This window comes from Cylas formicarius, unplaced genomic scaffold, assembly GCF_029955315.1.
Source record: "Cylas formicarius isolate icCylForm1 unplaced genomic scaffold, icCylForm1.1 PGA_scaffold_8__14_contigs__length_24414737, whole genome shotgun sequence".
Classification (NCBI taxonomy): Eukaryota; Metazoa; Arthropoda; class Insecta; order Coleoptera; family Brentidae; genus Cylas; species Cylas formicarius.
Genome location: NW_026844361.1, coordinates 732,516 through 757,142, shown reverse-complemented (window position 1 = coordinate 757,142; position 24,627 = coordinate 732,516). Strand labels below are relative to the sequence as shown.

At 32.8% G+C, this 24,627-nt stretch overlaps 1 protein-coding gene across 2 annotated transcripts in view; it reads left to right on the top strand.

The window, feature by feature from the left end:
- LOC132706379 (protein I'm not dead yet) overlaps positions 1-24,627 on the top strand; it is a 50,264-nt gene that overhangs the window by 1,035 nt on the left and 24,602 nt on the right. The window contains exon 1 of one of the 2 annotated variants that reach the window (XM_060677689.1): positions 12,270-12,373. The exons of the other annotated variant lie outside the window; for it this stretch is intronic. The gene's annotated coding sequence lies outside the window, so the exon portion shown is untranslated. Of the gene's footprint in view, positions 1-12,269; positions 12,374-24,627 lie in introns of those variants that run through there. 2 annotated transcript variants of the gene reach the window in all.

The window sequence follows — 24,627 nt, the reverse complement described above, 5'->3', positions numbered from 1 at the left end:
CACTGTGTAGTAGTTTTGCACCAAAAATTCCGTTGGGAACCTCTATAAAAGTCCCAGTTTTATTATTTTGGCTTCAATTTAGAATAATTTTTATAAAAAGGCGTTTTTATGTATTTGCTCTACTTAATGACAATTTTTGTAAAAAATGTATTAATATTGGCTGCCATGGCTGGTTTTGATTAAATTTTGCAACACAAATTGCAAAAAACATAAATCGCGGTATTTTGACAGAAACTGAAGAATTTCTGAATACGGCAGAACTTTGTTATTTTGTTTTTAAAATATCTATCATGACCAAATAACAAAACGAACATTTTTTTTTCAAATCTTCAAGACAACCATAGATGCTTTTGTCAAACTCCGTATTATTAAAAATATACAGGGCGATCTATTAATTTTCCAAAGGAACTTCCATAGTTACTGTAATACTATTTACAAATATTCTGGATTCCTCCTGCCTTGTTTTACTGTATAATAATTGGAGAGACCGGACGGAAAATATCAACATGATGGAGCCTTAAGATTACGACAAACAAACTCATCAACAATTGGCGAACACAGTTATGAAAACGAATATCAAATTTTATTCGATAAAATTAAAATCAATTCTTCTAAAAATTAATAATCCGAGAATCTATCGAAATCTATAAGCAAACAATCTCAACCGCGACCCAGATCTTTCCATTCACCAATATGGGAATCAGTCTTCCAAAACAATGTTCATGCCCTTCCATTATGATCTGCGAATTGTCAGCAAGCTCGATCAACAACCTACCCAGCAGGAATCGTGAAAATTTGTAAATAGTATTACAGTAGCCTGCAGAAGCTTTGTTCATGCCCTTCCTCTAGCTCCGCCCACTGAAAGTATATATAAGCAGATACAAAGTGCGAAGGGTGAGCGATATATTTTAGAAAAAATATCTTTGGTGTATTTCTGAAAAATAATTGTCGATTGAATTGAAAAAAAAGAGAATGCCACAGTCATGGCAATAAAATATAACATGAAATAACAATTTTACAACATAATATTGAAAACATACAATATACATAAAACATTTACATAAAGCATTTAGACATTAAAGTTGAACAAGGATTATCACAGAAACTTGACACCGAAAGCGGACAGTCAGAGAGGTGCACTGATTTGACTCGATATAACTATTGATATCTTGAAAAAAGATAAACTCGTCCAAGTTGTAAGGAGATTGCTTTATTGAAGAGTCTTTGACTAAGTCTTTGAACCTGTTTATTGAGAGTTGTTTTGTCTCGGGATTAAGTTTATTAAAAAAATGGACGCAGTAGTAATTTGAAATCAGCCTGCTTGCATTAAGACTGAAGAAGTCAGGTCTGAGATTTTCTCTTCACATGTAATTTCATTCACGTGTAAAAAATCTCGTAAGCATAAGCTCGACACTTAAGTATATAAGCGCTTGGCAGTGTAAGGATTTTAAGCTCCGAAATATCCTCTCTGTATTTGAGGTTTGTGATTATTCTAATTACCCTACGATGTAGGGTCTTGCTGCACCGGGAGCCTGGCCCCAGTTTATCAGACCATAAAGTAAGTGGGAGCCAATTAGGGCATGATATGCTGATATACCTATGTTATAGTCTGCACTGCCCTTTAAGCTACGTTTTAGGAAAATATTTTTTGGGATTTTTTTAGCCGTTTGGTCTGTGTGGTGACACCAATTTAGTTTAGGGTCTAAATGAACTCGCAAGGATTTTGCACTGCGTTCATTATTTGCTTGGTTGGGCCTTTGAGAGAAGAATAAAGAAACTGTTTTCTCTTCCTTATGGGTTAAGCTAGTTTTTGTAAACCAGTCTTTAGCTCTTGTTAGCTCAGAGTTGGCTACAGCAAGTGCTTCAGTAAGATTTGTTTTATTTATTAAGAAAGTAGTGTCATCGGCAAACAACGCCATCAGGTTTCGGCTCAAGATGTCAAAATTGAAATATTTTTTTTTTTTTAATAGAGTTTAGTAAACCGCGCAGTGGAACTGTTTGGTGGTATCGCAAAATGTTGCACTCGTAAATTTGCTTTCTTCTTGTCCTTTGACTATAGCTTTAACCAGCTTGGTGAAAAATTTTAACATATCTTCCTGACTAAACTTACGTAACTTTTTTTTTGTAATATTGTGAACAGGAAGCTCCATGATCGACAATGTCAGCATTTATTTTTATATAATTGTAATTATATTATCGAAACAATATTATTTTCTAGTTTTCTTCTTGCTAATATACCTAAAATTAGAAGAATTAATCAAGTCGTTCGATGGTAATAACTTTGGTTTATTAGTGCGAAAGTGGACATTAAAATCTCCTTTTATGATATCATATTTGGATTATGAAAAGGCTATGAAAATTCCGTAAAACCATCGAAAAATGTACACCCGGTACATCAGGCATTGATAAGTTTCACCTGTGGCTAGAAATGTTTATGTTACCAGCAGTTTATCTTCTGCACTTTTTGCATCTCGAAAATATTTGTTGATTTTCTCTATCTGGGCTTTCACGCGACTCAGTATTCTATTTCTTTGGTCGTCTTACGTTTATTTTCTAGTCAATGTCTCCCCACCACCACCAGCTTGAACTAAACAAGAAAAACAATGAAAACTAATTTTTAAGTACTACGAGTTGTTTAAACTATTATGGCATATTATGCAACAAGTGCGGTAAACGGCATTTGACTCCCGAGTTTATTTGACACGAGCAGGGCGAGTTTTTAATAAACGAATGAGTTAAAAAGTTTACCGAACGTCTTGCATACTATACTTTTTCTGCGACCGTTGGTTTTTTTCCACTCCCGTCTGTAAAATGCCTAATTACACACCCATCTAGCGTCACTTTACCACGTCAGTTTCGTTTCCCACGAATCCGAATCACTTCCGACATTTCCAGGATTTTACCGCACGGGTTTGGGAGCAATCCGATGTTTTGGTTAGTTTTTAGATGTTTTCGGTGAATGTATTCGTGTTATTTTGCGAAAATGTACCCAAAAACTAACGGTCGTAGAAAAAGTATAGTATGCAACACGTTCGGTAAACTTTTTAACTTACTCGTTTATTAAAAACTCGATCCGCTGCGCTCCGCTCGTGTCAAATAAACTCGTGAGTCAAATGCCATTTACCGCGCTTGTTGCATAATATACTATTTTTCATTTATTTCATGCATTTATCCTCAATGTAAAACTAAAATGAGTAAAAAAAGCCTGTAAAAGTCGCTTCCTTTTAAAAAAATAATCGACTTAGAACCAGATGAAACCTGTCCGAAATTATTACTTGGCTTATTGTACATATGAAATATATATTTACGGCTTTTTTTTATTGGCATCGAGTATTGTTAAATTTAAAAACCTGGCAAAAACGGGAAAATTAAAAAACAGACTTTTTGTCATTCACTCTCCAATAACTCCTAAACTATTCAACTTATCCGAATGATTTTTTCTATGACTTGAAGACCATACATAAGCGATGATATCTGAGGCGTTATAATTTTTAGATTATTTATTTTCCATTTTTTTCAATACATATATGAATTGGAATTTTTGTATGTAAATTGTCAGTAAGCGAGAAACTTTTATTTGGAAAATTTTCAGACTATATGCTGCGATTGAAATAGAGCAAAATACATGAGGAATTAAAAAAAAATGCAGTCTTTTATCCGCAATAGTATTTCAAATAAGATTTTTTGAACGTCGCCATACGTATGAAATATGTTTACGCTGACCCATCGAAGCAAAGAATGTATTATCGTAAGCCGATGATTAGGAGAATCAAGAAAGTATAGACTTAAATTTAATAAACTAATGAACATTTTTATTTTTGAATTTTTGAATGAGCAAAATATGTATTCCTACATTCTATCATTTAGAAATCTTCATCCAAAGATTCCGCTATGCCACTTTGCAGGTTGCATCAAAACATCGCAAAACCAGAATGTTTCTGATTTTATGTGGCACAGGATCTTGTGTCGAAAATATTGGCGTCCAGGTATTGTCCTGATTTGTCCATCCATATTTATTTGAGTTATCAAAATTTCTATAGGGTACGTGACTGAAATAATTTTCAGTTGATATATGCATCTAAAAAAAAAACCATAGTATTGAACTAACATATACCCACGTGTCATAATATGTTGTACACCTTTTTAAGTGTTGTTGATATGTATTTATAAGTTGCCAGTTCCATCGCAGGTCTGTTTGAATTTGTTGTTAACTGTATCCGCAGACCATTTCAGGATAAAATATCTTTGTTTTGCTCAGGTCCACTGCTTCACTGTCAGATAAAAATGGCAAATTATACGGTTCTTTTAAAATCTCGATATTCTTGACTGGTACTTCAAAAGTTGTCTTCTTGCCAATGCTCGGAAATGTGCGAAGTACGAAACTCAAGGTCGGTGTATAACTGGGTATTTTAAACAAGGGAGTTGCAAAAATATTTTTCGAAACTGTTTCTCCCAAACTTTCAACCATGTTCTGAATGTCTGCAACCGTATATTATCTCCGTAATGAAGTAATGATGCAGAAGTAAAATAAAAACATCGGTGTCCACAGACCGAACTACAATGGCGTTCCTATGCTCTTTCTTTCTCTTTGGCGAGATTTTGAGATCCTCCTCCTATTATCAATGATTTGTTTTTATCTAATAAATTTACTGCATCTTCAGAACATTATCGACCATAAAAATTAATAAGGATTTCTTATTCGCGGATGATTTGAGAAAACATTAAAAAATTGTAAGCTTTCGGGAGTCAAACTTTATATTCTGTTATGTCAGATGATTCGCCATGTCTTAGTCTCTCGATAGATTTCAATGACGGAGATATAATTATCAAAAATAACTGCAAATCTTCTGGCAATATTTGCCCTAAGTCGTTGAATGTCATAGAAGAAGTGAGTTTCAATTCCTGAATAAGTACCATACTATTAATAATATAGGAATGCACATTTTTTTCAGTATTTTGTCCCAATCTATAACACAATTCAGGCTTTGCAGATTTTCGCATCGAACCATGAAACAGTGCTTAGGGAACGAAAGTTAGCTCATACGATAATAGATCATTTAAATCAATTGCTTTCGAAAGACTTATGGGCTTCTCAGTTTCGTCTTTAAAAGTCGTTATGTTGTCCTTTTTATGATCCTCCGAAAACTTTTGACAGACCTTTCGAGGATGTTAGTTGTTTTTTCAGCAGCTGTTTTAAATAATTAACAATTTCTTTTGTGGCTACCTGTCCCGTGTAAATATTTATTAGTTGTTTGAGAACATCTTCCAAATCGAATAGATTTCACTAATTCAACATTCAACATTTTAATTACATCTTCATTTCTACAAGTTGACTTTATTCCTTGATATGTATCTTCGGGATTTTTATTAAATATCGCATTTGTGATTGGTATAAAATTCTTTTTGAATTATATAATCAATTTTCAATTCACCTAGAAACTATTTTGAGGGTTCACCTAAAGAGTGAATTTTGCGGAAAACATTATCGTCGGAATGTTTATAGTAACCGCGCGCGATCACTTAGACGGCTTGCAATGAGCAAAATTCAGCGTCAAAGCTACCAAGTTACGATTCAAAAAATCATATTTCAAACACTATTATTGATAAATGGCTGCGTTGTTTTTAAACTTCCTCATATATTTTACCACATTTATTTCGCAGCATGTAGATGACAATTTTGCAAATAAAAAGTTTATCGTTAACTGAAAATTTCATTCCAATTTTTGTATTTGAAAATAAAATTCTAAAAATTATAATATATGTATGGTGGTCCAGTCAAACAAAAAATCATTCGGAATCGTTTCGGAGTTACTGTAGGGTGAATTACAAAAAGTTTTTTTTGGAATTTCTGTATTTTGGCCAGTTTATTCGATATTGCATACCACTAAAAAAAGTCGTAAGTGTCCATTTGGGTGAGATTTCATCTGGTCCTAAGCCAAAAAAAAACTAAACATTTTTACTGCTTTTTAATACTATTAAATATAAATACGATCGATCCAAGACATTTGCAACCACGTCGGCTTTCGATTGTATACGGGGTTATCGCACTCGTTCGAGATATAAATTAAAAAAAGAGGAACACACCACGCCGGAGCTAGTGGAACGAGTTTGAACGTCACAACTAACCCCCCACATAAATCTGGTTTGACGCATTCTGCGCGTATTACCCGCCGCCATTTTTCCCGTTTTTTTTTTTTATATCGGCGAGAGCCGGGTTAACGGACCCGCGAATTATACAGGGGGATTTTCGCGCGGCCGACATCATCGCAAATAAATTTGGATGTCTGTGCTAGACTTAAATGTTTTCGAGCCGGTCCTGGTTTTGGTACATTTCGAATCCGACTATACCATTAGGCGCACTTGTTCATTTTTAGAATCCCGAATACGGTAAATTGTCAAAATTATTTAGGCAAATGCATTTATTACCAAATCGAGTTCGTAAAGCAATTCGAGAAAGATAAGATATAATTTTCACGGAAAATAAAATAAAAGTTCCTCACACCGAAAACAAAAATGACCAATTACTTTTCCTTAATTGAGAATTTACGGGCTTTTCCGCGGTCGCTTTTCCAAAAAGCCAGGCTTTTCCCGACAAATTTTTCTGAAAAACTGCTTTACGCTTTGTCTATTTAGGCGAACTGTAAATCAGTGACGACGATGTAGCGCGCATATTTACACTAGCGTCGTAGTTTGAACAAAATCGCTAACTTTTACGTGGGTTCAGTCATTCGACGTGTTTTCGACGATCTTGGGTAAGTTCAAGTGTAAGATAGTGCTGGACGCTAATTACAGAGGGTCACAAACATTACTGCCACTCTTAGATCTGATGAGCACTTATATGAGACTGGTTTTTAAAATTTGGATCATTTTTCGGTGTATTAAAAGCTATATTTTTGTTTTTGTTTTAATAGCTCTGCTCAATTAAATGCACACAGTTAAATAATACAATCCATTCAAAAATTCAAGAATAAAAAATAAAAAGATATTACATTGTAATATTCAATACAAACTGATGTAACGGACAAATATTGTTAGAAAAACACACACTTAAATTAAAAAAAAAATCACACATTGTGTAATATGATTTCGCTTGAGTTTTAATTCAGTTTTTTTATTCCATGACGATTCTGCAAAGCTAGGGTCGAGTCGATACAATTTGTTTAATATTTAATAACATTGTAATCCGGGTTTTGTTAAAAAATAGATAACTTAGAAAAATTCGTGTTCTTTGTTTTAGTGTGTATAATAAGACAGTACACGTAAAGAAGGGTCAGCGACAAAATTTGTAAGGAACCAAAAGGTTCTCTATATGGCTGTGAGCTTGATACCCTTGCTATGACTCTGATTATCCTTTTTTATGCGGTGAAATTTTGATTTGCGTCATATCCTTAGTCCAAAAAATTAAACTGTAAGATATTGCTGACTGAACAAGCCCGTGGAATACCAGCTTCAGCAGTTCCACAGAAACACTGTCTGTTATAATTTTTAGTCCGTGACAATAAGCGCTAAGTTTCGATAGAACATTATCGATATGTGCGATTCACACACGTGCAAACAAAAAGGACTAATCTAAAGTCGTTTAAACACTTTTTAATGACTATTGGGGCTCGATTTTTGAGAATCATTTAACGGTTAAAACCGTAATTACCAACCGAGATGTGGGGCGTTTTTCAATTTTCGGTCCTTTTGAACATTGCCCATCACTTTTTTACTTATGAAAAATTTGATTCGGATAAAAACATTATTAAGGCATTTTTTAGGGCAAATGCGTACTCAGGTTTTTTCTACAATTTTAAGCCGTGCATAATTCGTTCAAAAAGACGTGACATAGAAACCTTTAAAATCATTTAATTAAATACAATATATATAATAATATACTATAATAATTTAAATTAACTTAACTGAAAAACACGAAACCTAAGAACCATTCAATATTTAAATTTTAATTTAAGATAATATTTTTAATATTTTTGATTATTTAAAAACAAAATTATAGTTATTTTAACCTAAGAAACAAAATATTAAATTTTAACTTTTACATTAGTTATATGTAAATATTTTAATGCAAATGTTCAAATTCCGCCCTTTTCAATACACCGAACGCATCTTTTTCGTACTGAATGGCAACTATTCACCAACTCTATAGGATTGATGGAAGCATACTCTTCTACAGTGGCTTCCCCTAACTCTGCTTTGGTTTAGCAAATTCTATCTTTAAATATTTTGATCTCCCCCATAGAAAAAAATCTAGAGAAGTTAGATCACACGATCTCGCAAGCCACACAATTTGGCCTCCAGTTCCAATTCACCATTGTCCAAACTTTTTATTTAAAAGTGTACTTGCTGATAATAAATACTCCTTCCAAGAATTAATGACAAGTCTTTCAAAAACGGATAACATATGTTTGTAAAATATTTAAATAACTATCCACCATCAGATTTTCATTAAAAAAATTCGTACCCATAGATTGAATCCAAAGCGACCTTGCCGATTTTGATACACTACAGCATGAGGATTTTCTATAGTCTAAACTTAACGTGCTCCATTTTCCGATGAATCGTGAAATTGTATTTTTCTACCGGCATCTCTTTCATCTACTTTTCTGTACGATATGGTTTGCATTTATATTTTTTAAAGTGGTGAAAATCGTAGTTTTTCCAGGATTTATTGCGTCAGCCGTGCTTAGGCTTAGTGTGGGATGCTGGCCAACCAAATAATCGGACCGATTTTTCTTGATGGATACCTGACGGGCAATCGATATTTAGATTTAATTTAAAATAACATTGCACATTATTTGGAAAGCCTTCCAGTTCGCCAATACATTAACCTGATTTGGCAATAAAATGGGGCACCGCCCCACAATGCCGATCCAGTTACTGAACATGGAATATGTAAATGACGAGGCAGACATGGTACAATTCAGTGGCCGGTTCATACCCTGGATTTAAATCTTCTCGATATTTTCCTATTGAGATTTAAAAAAAAAAACGAGTATACATTGACAGATCTTAAAGTATACGAGTGTTGAGCCAACGAATTGAGCAAGAAATATTCATGTCCAATAGAGATCATCCAGACTTAATTTTAAATGCGATTTATTATAAAATGAGTGGTAATATTAAAAATGTGTGGGAAATTATAATGGATATAGAGAAAACACATAGTCATTTACTTCGCGTTATGTTTTTATTATTGTTCGTTTCGTTGTCATTGTTATCGGTTTTATTATCATTCGTTGTTGTTGATATTGTGTTTTTTAGAATTTTTAGTATTATTGGTTAAGGTCTCCACTGGTACAGAAACGAACCGGGTTCGAAACAAATTTTTTTTTCAATATGTTTCAATGTTCTGTTCTCCGTTCTCTGTCGACGCTTCATAAGAGTGGCTCGTCACCAATTTGAAGCTGTCCACTTCAAATTTTCTCAATTAAGTAGCTTTTAGTCCTCTGGCCGAACCTAGTGAAATTGGGAGACTGGGGCGTCAGAAGTATTAAAAAAAAAATAAAAACCGCATTTGCAATGGTCCAACAAAAAATCACTTCTCAAAAATCGTTTGTGTTGTCGAAAAAATTATTGGACCATAAGATCGATGCTATAAACTTTTAATCTTGATAATTTTCAAAAATATACAGGCTGTGCCTGGTATTTGCAAAAAACTTAAATTGGGTTCCTATTTGATAATTATTAGAATAATTAGAAGACTGTGACAGACTGTATAGACAGCTAAAACTTTTGTATTTAAGGTTTTCACCTATTGTACCGGGTGTTCTGTATATTTCGTGCTATATTAAAAATATGTTTGTCCCAAAGTTGCAGGTATCCACTTCAAATTCGGCAGAGAGGTAAAAGTCCATACCCAAATCTAAACTGCAGAAACTGGGTGTTATCAAATCTTGCCAAGTATTTAAAAAATCAAATTTTTTTGGGTTAGTTTTGCTTTCAGATAGAAATTGTTTTTTACCCTATCGGAAAAATTTTTGAACCGGGAAATGCTTGTAACTTTTGTTTCAAGAATTTTTTCGATTAAATACAGGGTGTTACGGGCAAAAATCCAATAGACTCTGTTGTTCTTTTCAGGATTTGTTTATTAGAAATATATCAAAATTCGTGAAAAATATGACTATTTCTCACGCTCAATCTAGACGCGATGACGTCATTTATTATTAGAGCTAATGGCTAATTAGTTTATATAGTATTTTAGACCGCACCAAGAACTACAATTTTTGTATTTACGGTTTTCCTCATCAGATACGCTTGTGAATGAGAATCGCTATTTCTCCTTCTCAATCTAGACGCGATGACGACATTTGTACTGCATAGTTTCAGAAAAAACATATTTTCTCGAAAACCATTTGGAAAAATTAATGGACCGAGAAGGTGGGAGATCCATGGCTATAACCTCTACATCTAAGATTTTATCAACTTTGGACAGAGTGTGTCGTAATAGGCAAAACATACGAAAAATCCTGAAAATTAACGTTTTTGTGGATAAATTATTAGCCGTAAGTGAAAAACTATAAAATATTTGATAATTTTGTTTAAACAGTATCGTAAACTGCGTCGGGAGTTTCAGGTTTCGTCTATCATACAGGGTGCATGAGATATTTGAAAAAATATCATTGGAAATCGCTATTTTTTTACAAATTTTTATATTTACTAAAGTGCGCCGTAATTTTGGATTTCGGCGAGACGTGAAAGATACTTGTTTACTATATCTTTAACGTATGATGAGAGAAACATATGAGCATTACTGTATCCACAACATTAAATGATGCATTAATTAATACTGCTAACGCATAATTTTTATTATCAATGGCGGTGGAGATGACATTGACAAGGTCATAATATTATGGGTTTCTTGTGAGCTAATTCTACTATTTTTGACAATGTTGGCCTATAATCTACTTTACTGTGTGGTCCAGTTTTTTGTATAGGTGTGACCCTGCCAATCTTCAGTGAGTCAGGAAATTTACTTATTAATATATATAATTAATTTTATTAATAATATTAGTAAATTTCTTTTTGGGTGTATCACAATATCTTTAGGTTGATATTATTATTTAAGTTGTTTATAATCTGTGAGATTTGTTTATCTGTATCACATTGATTCCGTTATTTTGATCTTACTACTTCACTAGACATCTCATCTCTTTTGTGTCGTCTATACGAACTCCTGGATTCGTTTATAAATTTCAAAGTGTGTTTTGGTTAGTTGCGATCCTTTGACGTTTTAATCTGGTGGAAGTTTAAAGCAGTTTACAAATAAATGATTATTAATAAATATTCCATGGATAATTAATAGTCTATTATAGAACAAGTTTGGGTAATCCAACAGTTTAGTAGTTTTAATTGTGGTCGCCGAATGAAATCCACCTGCACGGTGTTGCGAAACTGCTTTATTTATTCGATTTAACCAGAAAATTACACAAAATAGAAAAATTGTCACTATATAAAACTGTCTGTTTCTTGTCGCATGAAAAACTCGCAACTTTTCTAATTCAAAAAAATTTCGCAATGTTTTTAAACTATGCAGCAATAAGGTTCACATTTTAGTTTTTCTATTTCATTTTCCGCCAGCAAAAATTTAAGTTGTAAAAAACGGCGAGGTTTTTAATGGTACGGTTTTATTTAATTATTGTACCAACTTAGGTACGTCAGCTGCAGTATTAGTTGTGACAGGAGTATTAAAAGTAGAGCAGACTATCAGTAGAAATTCTACTGTGATAGAGAAAGGAAAATCCAATTTCGTTGTTCAACATTACCTTCAAAAATGTCGCGACAAAAGGAGGTCCATTCCGGGATAGTATGGTTCTTGAGACCTAACAGCCTCGTATGCTGTAAAAGTACTCCAGCAGTATATAATGGCGAATACTTAAAAGGAGATTACTTCTGGCGAAAAAAAATATTCCTGATAATCTGCGCTCTCGTGTACAATTAGCATTTCCAAGTCCAAGTCTTTTAGGTCGGACCTCTTTATAAAAGGCGTTTCATCAATTAATATTAATAATTTTTTGTTTTTTTTTTTTTTGAAAATGAAAGACCAAAAATGAACCCGGTTGCGAGCAGACCTCATCTACTAAATACGTAATCTGTAGGGTTACCTAAGTTTCATAAACAAATTCAAATTCAAATTTTGAACCGGAATTTTATTCTCTAATTGCTAACATCGGGCCTGCAAAAAAAGTTCAAACGCGAAAATTTATGCCGCTTACTAACGACCGACAAAAAGCTCCCAATTTTCTTTAATCATTTAATTCTATAAACGCTTCCTCTTTCACAATTCGAGCACTCGAACTAAGACAGTCCCAACGTCGCTGTCTCGCGATCGCAAGCCGGGTAAATGCACATCGGTGACTGTTGATTGTGTAAATAGGTAAAATAAAATTTATGCTCGCAAATTTAACACTGAAATAATGGTTCAAAAAAGTTTTAATTTAGTTGTGATAATTTTCCCTGAAAGGTGCGCAAAAGTTAAAATTAGCTAAAGAATATAACGTGTCAAAGGGTTCAAACTTAACTTTTGAAATTAGAGCTAATATTCACACGTTAATAAAAGTATTAATCAGATTGATACTTTGTTACTTTGATACTTGAATTTGGTATCTTGTCCTCGGTCTGTATAGTGCTTTCGGGGCTGTTTCCTTGTGTAAAAAAAGGTAGTTTGTTGTATATACGTTTTTGTTTTTTAGAAGAATAAAATATCACGTAAATGAAAATGAAAATTCTGCACCTGCAATTTTTAAAAAATCAAAACGTTTTTTTTATGGGTCACCTAGCCAACGCATGAATTTTAGTGGATTTTTTTTCTCGTGCGAAACATGAGTTGCTATGGAAATCTGTCAACGTGTTTGTTTAACACATCACCATGGCAACGAATGAATTTTAGTGGAAATTTTTTCTTTGGGGTAACCAATAGCGAATTATACTGGAAATTTTTTCACTTTTATGATGACAATATTTTTTTGATAGTCTGGTTTTTATTTGTTTACTTAATAATTTTGATACAATGTACAAATCTTCTGGATTTGTCTGGCGTTGGTTGTTTATAAATCAAACTTGCTGGCGTTCCGCCAATTATCCTGTTAGCTTCTTCAAAGCTTAACTGAGACAGGCTCGCATTCTACTCTATAACTGCTTATATATTATTTGAGGAGGGACGAATTAAAGGATGGGCGTGGCCATTGTCTCGGATATCTGATTCCTATATTGGTGAAAGGTAAGACCTGAGTCGCGATTAAGGTAGTTTGGTTGCTTATAGATGTCCATAGATTCTCGGATTTCTCTTTGATAGAAAAATTGATTACACGCAAGAATTGTAGTTTTGTCGAACAATATTTGACGTCCGGATTCATCATTGCGTTCAGAAACTACTGATGAGTTTATTTGTCGTAGTTTCAAGGCTTATTCTAACGTACTCTTTGCCGCATATGCATGGAATGGTGTAAAATCCTAAAGTTTTTGTATTTGAATTTTTGAATTTTGTATTTGACAGAACGAATGAGTAAGTCAGGCTGAGATAATTTTATTTCTCTGTAAACAAGAGAGTTGATTGATTGATTGAAGAATGATTCAATATCTAAGAATGGGATGTTATTATTAGTTTCTAATGCAATGGTAATACGTATGTTAGGGTGTTTAAAGTTTAAATGGCCAAGAAAATCTCGGAGGGATCCTTGACCATGAGCCCATTAACGTAGCGTTTTCATAATTTAGATTTTTAGATGGAAGGTCTGGATTCCCTAAGATTCACAAACCAGGATTACCAATTCGATCTATTCTCAGCACTATTGGTTCTCCAACATATTCTCTAGCAAAATGAAATGCATATTATTTTATAGCGGAGTAGTGGTTTGCTATGTCAAAACAAAAATAAATAGTAGATCGTATCAGAAAGTGATTTAGTGCTGATTATCTATAGTTCAAGTCAGACTAACAAACAAATTTCGCCCCTCGCCTTCCAAATTTTATATCAACATTTTTACTTTACCTAATTTTTATGTACCTTAGGAAAAATTTGTATTGCTATGTAGGTGATCAACAGTCTGTTCACAACAAACGAATTGAAACTTAAAAACTTTTATTATTTCGACACATTCTTACGTTGAACTACATACAGAGAAACATCATAGAATAGTTCGTTATTTTAAAGCGGGCAAATTTTTCTTCTTCTTCTTCTTCTTCTTCTTCTTCTTAAAGCTCCTTACAATCGGTTATCCTTTTTTCTCGATCTCGAAACTGGTGTAAGAGTCGTTTAAGGATTAGAGCGTTCTTCTACCGCGTTCCGATATATTTTCTGTCTTGACGTCATGAACCTCTTCGATCTTATGTTCTTCTTTAGATATCTTGTGTTTTTTGAACGCCGTCAATAATATTTTTCAATGTAGGATCTTCCCTCTGTTATAAATAGTCGTTTTAATTTGACAAACAAACTTTCACAGGCTACTATAATATTATTTACAAATCTTCTGGATTCCTCCTGCGTGGGTGGTTGATGAATCTAACTTGCTGACGTTTCGCCAATCATCATGTTGTCTTCTTCAGAATTTAATTGAAACTGGCTCGGATTCTACTCTTTACCTGCTTATACTATACTGTTTGAGGGAGGCAGAGCTAAAGGAAGGTTATGTACAATGGTCTCGGATGACTAATTTCCATATTAGCGAAAGGTAAAGACCTGAGTCGCAGTTAAGGTTGTTTGGTTGCTTATAGATTTCTATACACTCTCGGGACTCCAAAATTCCGAGTCTCTACCAAGTCTCTAAGATTGAGAAACCAGGATTACTCCTTCGATATATTGTCCGCACCATTGGTTCTCCAACATATTCTCTAGCAAAATATCTAGCTTCTATATTTAAAGCCTTTGTATTGAAAACTGATAGTTTCGTACTTAATTCATCAATTTTCCTTTTAAGGGGTTTTAATATAGAAGCTAAATATTTTGCTAGAGAACATGTTGTAGAACCAACGGTCGACATGAGGGGCTATAGACTTTTTCAGGGATCCTGATTCCATTTCATATATGACTTAGGATCTTATTTTTTTAAAGAAACTTCAACAGGCTACTGTAATACTATTTACGAAACTTCTGGATTCCTCCTGCGTAGATTGTTGTTGAGTCAAACTTGCTAACGTTTCGCCAATCATCCTCAGTTCAGTTAAGCTCTGAAGAAGTCAACAAGAATATTGGCGAAACGTTAGCAAGTTCGACTCAACTAGAACCGACGCACAGGAATCCATAAGTTTCGCCAATAGTATGACGTAGGATCTTGTTTAAGTTGGCGATTGGATCCGTCTGTAACAATATCTTGAATGTTTTCCTGATATTGACTTGTCTTCATGACCATCATAACATTTTCTTTATCTGCTTTTAGAATTATGGGATTATATTTTAGAGATTTGAGAGCAATGCGTTTAGGCTTTTAAATATTAGATTTAGGAGGCTGGATTTTTTAAGGGTTTTTGCGGTTTCAAATCGAATTTCATTAGCTGTTTGCGATGGCAGTTTGTTTAGAGTAGACTCAACATTTGGAATAATTTCCTCTTTTGGGATATTTGGGGCAAGGACGAAGTTGGAACCTTTTGCAAAAACTGATTTTTGCGTCTCACAAAGTTGGTGCGGTGATCTATTTACCACATTATTTGGTAGTTGAGAATAGTTTATTGGTTTCACTAGTGGTGACTTTACAAATTTTTGAATATGATTCTGGATACAAGATAAACGAAGATGTTCAACTTTGTTTGAAAGGGTATCGGATGAGAAGATAATAGCAATTGCAAGATATAGAGACACTCTTATTGTTACTTCTCCCAATTGTTTTAAATCAAACACCCTGTATATTTTTGCATTTTCGGATAGCCTATTAAAAGACGAATCCAGCGATATATGTGCACGTTTGCCTGGGATGCACCGTTTCGAATTTATTGACGATTTTTATCAATTCCCAGGCAATATTTATGCAATTAATTCAATATTTTAGCTTTCTGGAAGCGTTTCTAATGTTTTTTATGAGATTACTGGTTATCCCAAATACCGTTAAATAGTATAAAAATTCTTTATTATAAAATAAATAAATATTATTTAATTTAATATTTTTAATTTAATTTATTCATGAATCGATATTTACAACATCAGTAACATTACATAAAAAAAATGTATTAATGGAGCTTTAAAAATAAACCTTGTGAATTTGAGACAAATAAACAAGGTAGAAGATCGATTTTAGTGAGGTTGCGAAATTTGGAGGGATATAATTTTAGGGCCAATATTTTATGAAACAAATTTGACAGCATTGCGATTTTTTTGAAACGAAAGCTAACGTTTACAAAATTTTCATGACTTGCTTAGTAATTAAAATACATAAATATAATATTTTAGTTTATAAAGCTAAACAAACTGTTCAATGCCTTTTCTAACACGCAACCTACTCACAGTTTCAATCCTCTCCTTCATAAATTAAAATAATTATGTTCAGATTTGCAAAAAATCCTAATATTTAATAACTTTTATGTTTCTTACCATTTTAAATAATGCCTTTAATATCTAGGTTCTCGTTTTGGTTTATGCTTTTTAATTATATAATATATAGTTCATAAAGCTACGTGAAATGTTGCAAATTAAATGTTAATATTAAACTAAGTTTACTTCATGCATATTATAAAAGTTATTGCGCAAGTATTGTCAGGAATAAATAATGAAATTTTTTAATAAATTTTAGATAATTAATAAATTCTTTTTCCAACGCCTACCGCAAATACCTTTATGAAAATTTAAAAAAATCATTTTTGTGACGTCATTTATACAAATAACCTGTTATACATTTTTGAGGTCATAGCAAGCGGAATCAAATTGGCCTATAAAATATAGGGTGATCCATAAAAAAGAGAAACCATTTTGAAAAAACTGATTGCACCACTAAATTCTACGTATATCGGATGCGTTTTTCACTTTTCGGACATTTCAAAGGATACCCGAGGTACGAGGAGTGCCCCAAAACTTGAAATTAACAAAATCACCCTGTATTTTTGTCTGCCAGTTGAAATTCCGTATGCCCGTTGCTGGTGTATTTTTAAAAAAATGTGGCCCACTAAATATTGCTTCTTGATACATAGTACCTCTGAGCCAAATTTCATTAAGATATCTAAAGTGGTATAATAGATATTAAAAAAATATATTGAATTTTTGAAAACTTGAATCTCAAAAGTTAAGACGTTATGGACATATGAAGTTTTTTTTTGAAAATGGACCCGCAAATGGCCCCCTTATTTATTGACATTCAATTGGAAAACACTCTATATATATATATATATATATATATATATATATATATATATATATATATATATATATATATATATATATATATATATATATATATATATATATATATATATATATATATATATATATATATATATCGACCTGTTTTATATACACGTGAAAACTCTGACGTCTATCGAGTAACCACTAATAGGTACGACTACAATACCAGACAAGTTGATATGATCACACCTGGTTACTCCAGACTGACGTCCTCGCAATCTAATAAAATTAATGTGAAATTTTGTAATGTTATCCCTGTCGAATCTTAAAGACCTACTTTTTAAGCTATCATTCACCGAACAGGACCATATGGTTATTATAAGAAAAGGTACGACCCTTAGAATTTTTGAGGAGAGAAATGATGGCAAATTAGATAACTGCTTCAATGAGAAAATACCTGAATTGCCTAAACCTAAAGTGCACATATGGGCAAAGAACTTGTCCATAATTCCATTAAAGTCTGTAGGTTTTATAACTGTTTGCTCAAAAAATAATAAATATCAGGATTATTGAATGTCAAACTATCTACAACAGATACAAGGGGAATAGGTTTTGGAGAAATTTTGAACAGAAATATCATTCTTCAGAATTATAAACTTTGTGTTTAGTTTGGGTGGTAGACAGACTACGACTTTACATTATGCAATGAGAAGTTCATCAGTGAAAACGCATTTAATACCAAGAATCGGCCGCTGATAGTTAAAAATGCAAATGCATAGATTTGGTGTGACACGCCGACCTGCAGGAATAATGGCACATGTAGATGCCTTGTCAAGAAATCCTGTCGATGATATGGAAAAAACAGATTGTACATTTTTGGCTTCTTCAGAGCCCAATTGAATCTGGCTGGCATTCTATTGTGTGCTTATATATTGTTTGAGGAGCCGAGCTAACGGAGGTTCATCTTCCCGACGGTTTGAAGGTGATTTTGAAGCTCTACTCTTTAATGGTGTAATTCAATATCTGGGGCGTCAGATTTTTTGACATTGCGAAATATATATAACGAATTTCTGGATATTTCGTTATTTTTTTAGTTTTATTAGTTTAGTTTACTTTTAGTTTTATGTCTTCCCGACGGTTTTAAGGCCTGATTGAATATCTGGGACAACATCAGATTTTTTTGATATCGCGAAATAAATGTAACGAATTTTTGTATATTTCATTATTGGGGTAATTTTATGTCTTCCCGACGCCTTGAAGCTCTCCTAAGTAGTTTTTCAATATTCTGGTTGCATCTCTGTTACACAAGTTAGATTCATCAACCACCCACGCAGGAGGAATCTAGAAGATTTGTAAATAATATTAAAGTAGCCTGTGAAAGTTTGTTTGTCGAATTAAAACGACTATTTATAACAGAGGGAAGATCCTAAATTGAAAAATATTATTGACGTCGTTCAAAAAACACAAGATATCTAAAGAAGAACATAAGATCGAAGAGGTTCATGACGTCAAGACAGAAAATATATCGGAACGTGGTAGAAGAACGCTCTAATCCTTAAACGATTATTACACCAGTTTCGAGATCGAAAAAAAAGGATGACCGATTATAAAGAGCTTTAAGAAGAAGAAGAAAAAGAAAAATTTGCCCGCTTTAAAATAACGAACTATTCTATGATGTTTCCGTGTATGTACTTCAACGTAAGAATGTGTCGAAATAATAAAAGTTTTTAAGTTTCAATTCGTTTATTGTGAACAGACTCTTGAGCACCTACATAGCAATTCAAATTTTCACTGAGGTACACAAAAATTAGGTAAAGTAAAAATGTTGATATAAAATTTGGAAGGCGAGTGGCGAAATTTGTTTGTTAGTCTGACTTGAACTTTAGATAACCAGCACTAAATCCGATCATCTCGGTCACTTTCCGATACGATCTACTATTTATTTTTGTTTTGACATGGCAAACCGCTACTCCGCTATAAAATAATATGCATTTCAGTCACGGCAAGGTCGACTGCTTCTTCGTTCTTCAAATTAGTGGAGCCTCCGGCTACTTCTTCGCACCGTTTATATCCCTTTTGCGATCTTTTTCCTCTTTGTCGGTTGGTCAATACGAATCGCATTCTGCCAGCGATTCGCGAGGGTCTTGGACCTCTTGGCCTTGCAATAAAAACTACTTGAAAATTGTAGAAATAAAACTTATATTTTCTGCGCATGGGGCAAAAAGAAAAGCTGAGTTATTTTTTAGCGTGAAATTCGTAAATTGAAGAATATACAAGACGCTGCTCCACCAAACTTCCTTTTTTAGAACTTCCCTATTACGTATTTTTGAACACCATGCCTGTTATTACTTGTGTTTTTCTTTATAACTCTACGTGCTAGAAATTAAAAGTAGGTCGCGCTGAGGTACCTTTCATTCCTCAAGAATTAATTAATAATTAAGTTAATTATCGGAACCGTATTCACCAGCGCCATCGTGAGCTACAGGACCAACTAATTTTTTACGTGAGATGACGGGGAGGAACGCAACAGGAAGCAAAATAAAAGTGTATGCAAAATAATAGGGCCACATCTAAAAAAATGACTTACGTTTTTTTGTAAATTACTTTATTTACTTTATTTTTGCTCACCCTTACATCCAAAATATTGACTCGATATAGGCTGTCCAAATATTGAGGTAAAGTAAGCAATATACTTAATTATGTGTGTTAGAGCAAAAGATTAAATACAACAGTTGTAGATGCGAATATTTACGAAACCAAACATACATATTTTTTAAACGGCTCACCCTGTATATTTTGGCATTAATAGATAGTCCTTTTTATACTCAATCAACCAATGTATTATTCTTACGGTTTATACCGAGTGTTTTCGGATTTATAGTCATTTTTATTATGCGAACAATTTTATATTGTGTATCCTATACTTGTCTTGAAGTTAGTTCGATTCGTTTATGTAGGTTGAGTCAAAAAAAAAAATATAAATTTTCGTCAAAAACTCAAATGGAACACCCTGTATATTATACTTCCATTAATCACCCTTTCAATTTTATCAAGCATATTCCTAAACTTATTTTTTGAGATATACACAAAAATACACAAAAGATTGAAAACAAAATAAATAATAGCTAAACGTGAAAGTCTACAGAAACGAAGTTACGCGTTAATACAAAATGTAATGCGGAAATTATTTATTAAATCCGAGATTTAAACAAAAATAAATTTAAACAATATTTTACGTGCAATATTTCTAAAGTTTCATAAAAAACACTTGAAAGCTAGGAACAAAACTGCAAAACAAAAAAGACCTGTCTAATTAAGTTTAACTTTATTTATTGCTCGAAGTGTCTCCACCTATTCGCTCTAACGCAGTCTTTAGACTATTGGCCACTATTCGCTAGCATTTCATGACATTTTGAAAGGCTTCTCTTATCCGCTGTTTCATATCCCCTTTTGTTGTGGGGCAGTTTTATACACTTGGTCTTTAACATATCCTCGCAGAAAATAGTTAGATCAGGAGAACTAGGTGGCTATGTAATCTCACTACCTCTTTCTATTCACCGTTGAGGAAATAAATTATTTAAGTAGTCCGTAACATGCTAGGCATGAAGGAGCCACATTCTCTGTCTTAGTTCGTTTGGAATAGTTCTTAATATGCTGTACAACCTCTGCTTTAAAAATGTCTAAATAAATTTGCCCATTCCCTGTATTTTCAAAAAAATGAGTCCCTACAACGTTTCCTATTTAGATTTTCAGGACCAACTTACATTTACTCTAAAAGACGCGATCTGAAAACATTATTTATAGGTCAATAAATTTTGGGCTATAAGAAATAATATATAATAATAATTTAACAAATTTAATAAATTTATGAAGTTTAGATATAGGGAATTTTTCATAAAATTGAAAAAGCATTTATAGGCATTTGATGGCAGTTCCATTTGATTTCTTAAAGAAAATTAATATTTCTTATTTTGACTCACCCTGTATAACTGACTGCAACTAACTTCAAGACGAGTATAGGATAAATGATTTCACCACTTTATAAAATTGTTGGCATAATAAAATAACAGCCGTCGGATAGTTTTGACCAAAAACTGGCCATAAAATCGAAAACACTTGGTATACATCATAATAACTTTATATTGGATGATTGAATGTAAAAGGGAGTATCTACTATTTTAAAAAAATATATAAAAAAATAAAAATATATATAAGTTTTGAAAATAATTTTAACTTGTTTCTTTTAGTCTTATCTAGGTTTTATATTTAACATTTGTGGCTAAAACAAATAATAAATTTTAGACACCTTGAATATGATAATATACAACAAGGAACCTTTTCAAAATTAAATATTTGAGGTACCCTTATAGAAAAAAATTATTAATTATAAAATTTACAATTTCGCGGAGAATCCAAAAATATATAAAGTAAGAAAGCTGGTATTTACCCCGAATGAACAGACTCAACGGAGCACTTTGTATATATAAAAAATTGAAAAATCTAGATGAAACTATGTCACTTTTCTATTTAAATCTTTTTTTCTGTCGTTCTTTTTGATGGAGCACACCACTTTTTTTCGGAAATCCTGTACATATTATATACACGCTGATCTAAATTAAGTGTTCATCATTGGTAACTTTGTTATGAATAGAGATACAAAGTCGGTTAAATTAGAAAACTGGTAGCATGTTTTCCACTTTTCGACGGTGAAAACAGTAAAACTATTGAATATAGAGTTTAGGAAAACTGAGGAAAATGTACTCTTTTTAAATGGGACACCCTGTATATTGTTTACTCTAACGTTCGTAAATCACGAAAAGAACAAAAAGGTTGAAATTCAATTTTACCCTAAAATCAAAAATAACTGAATTATCAGCACATTTCTCTTTTAGACTAGATTGCTATTAGCAGTTGCGAAACTCCATTTTTCTTTTATTGCTTTATTTGAGCGTTGAAATAAGAAAATAGAAAAAAAACAACTAAAAAACCTAATTAATTTATGATTAACTATTAAAGTTATTTGAGCTCGTTTTTCTATTGGTTTTGGTTTTCTCTGGTTTATTTTTTCTCTTATTGCAGCCTTTAAAACGTGAATATGTTGGTATCTTTCATTATAAATTTCATCCTTTAGATATCCCTACAAGTTGAAATCAAGGGCGATTGCATCTGGCGACCTAGGAGGCCAAGGAATTCAATCCATTTATTGTGAAAAATGGTTGCTAAAATTGATATGTTCGTCTGAAGTTATGAGCTGATGCGCTAAGTTGTTAGAAATGGAGATTTCGCCTGATTATGAGGTCAAGCTCATCTAGAAAACCATCCAGAATTTCAGTAATAATTGCGTTGCATACTGCATCAAACGTTAAACCTGTGTGGACTTCAAGGATGTACTAGCAATAAATGTTCTCCCATGATTTTTGGATTATAAATTCTAGAATTTGAAAAAAATTGATTCGTCAGTTCATTAAATCTACCAAAAGTTATGTGTGTGTTGGCGGCAAAAGTTAACATACCAATGACAAAAAAAAATCTTCTCTCTGCATCTCCTGCCAAAAGCATACATGCTGGTCAGAATTTGTAAGGGCAAAAATTGTGTTTTTTTTTCTTTAAATCATTTGGACAGTATTAAAGGATAGGTTTAGAGCCTTTGACTATATCTCGATTAGAATTGTCACGATATGCTTCAAAATATCCAAGAACACCACGTCTTCAAATATATTTTTTCGACTTCTTCTGTTTGCAAAAACAGTTTCATTATTTCTACAGATTCGGTAAAGGCACAGAAAAAATTGTGGAACGCGTTGTGGTTAGGTTTAAGTGTCGTTGTCGTGTCCTTACAGATGTTTACTGCATGCCAACTAGCATTCTAATATGTCGCACTTTTCTTCTTATGCAAAAAACGTTTTTAAATAAGTGATACAGTAAAATTAATTTAAATAATTGATAACAATTGATATAACACTACTAACTAGTTTTGTATTTGGCAGGTCTCTCATTATTTTGCACAGCCTTCTTTGAACAATTTAGCGCGAATCTTTAGGAATAATGAAACTGTATTTGCTAAAAGAAATAGACGAAAACATTTTATAATAAATTAACAAATTGTTTCTTAGACTCCAATAAAATAACTGTACTCATAGCCATCTAGTCTAAAAGAGAAATGTGCTGATCGGTTATTTTCAATTTTTGGCCGTTTTTGTTCTGTTGGTGATTTACGAATGTTTGAGTAAAAAATATGCAGGTTATTCCAATAAAAAGAGTACATTTTGTTTATTTCCCAACATTCAATTGTTTTTCGGTTTTCCCAACGTAATCAGCGGAAAAAATACTATTAGTTTGCTAATTTAACCGATTTTGTATCTGTACTCATAACAAAGTTACCAATGATGAATACTTGATTTAAATCAGCCGGTATATGAAAAATAGAAAAATCTAGATGAAACTAAGTCACTTTCTCGCTTCACTCTTTTTTTCTGTCGTTCTTAGTTTTTCAGGGGCATATATATATATATATATATATATATATATATATATATATATATATATATATATATATATATATATATATATATATATATATATATATATATATATATATATATATATATATATATATATATATATATATATATATATATATATATATATATATATATATATATATATATATATCAAAATCTCACTTGGCATCTTCAATGCTCGCGCTCCGAAAACACTTCGAACACTCGAAGTGTTTTCGCACATCTAGACATATTTTTAAAAAATATAGCTGTAAAAATGTGGCATTCAAACTTATTGAAGATCTGCTAGCTAGCAGCTATGTGGTATATTCGAATCGACTTCCCCATTTTACTTAATTGGGCCTTTCCGAACATGTGAACATATAAATAACACGCAGGTGGAACTTTTTCGATGTCATCTTCTTGCGACTGCGAAAAGAACGAAACGATCAGAATTGGTGTGCCGCTGTTCGAGGCGAATAATTAAAAAGTCAACGAACAGCGTCCCAACATTGTTTTTTTCTTCGAGGAAGCCCAACCTTTAACCCGAAAATACGATCGATCGTACGATTTTACCTGGCATACCGCTCAAAAGACAACATTCGCTTCGTAATAACACACCTCCCGGCGCGGCCGCCTCAATTACCATTCGCCCGAGCGAACGTTGTCCGATTCAATACGTAAACAGCCGTTCCAATACGTCCCGATACTTTTTTTGCCTTTTATTTTTTGCGCGAAAGGAATTTTTCGAATGGCGCGTTATCTCAAGGCGACCTAAAAAAAACGACCGCCGCCAGCTCGCACGGAAACGAAAACAAGGAAGCGTCAATTTGAATTACTAATCGGACGCTTTCAAACCAAAATATT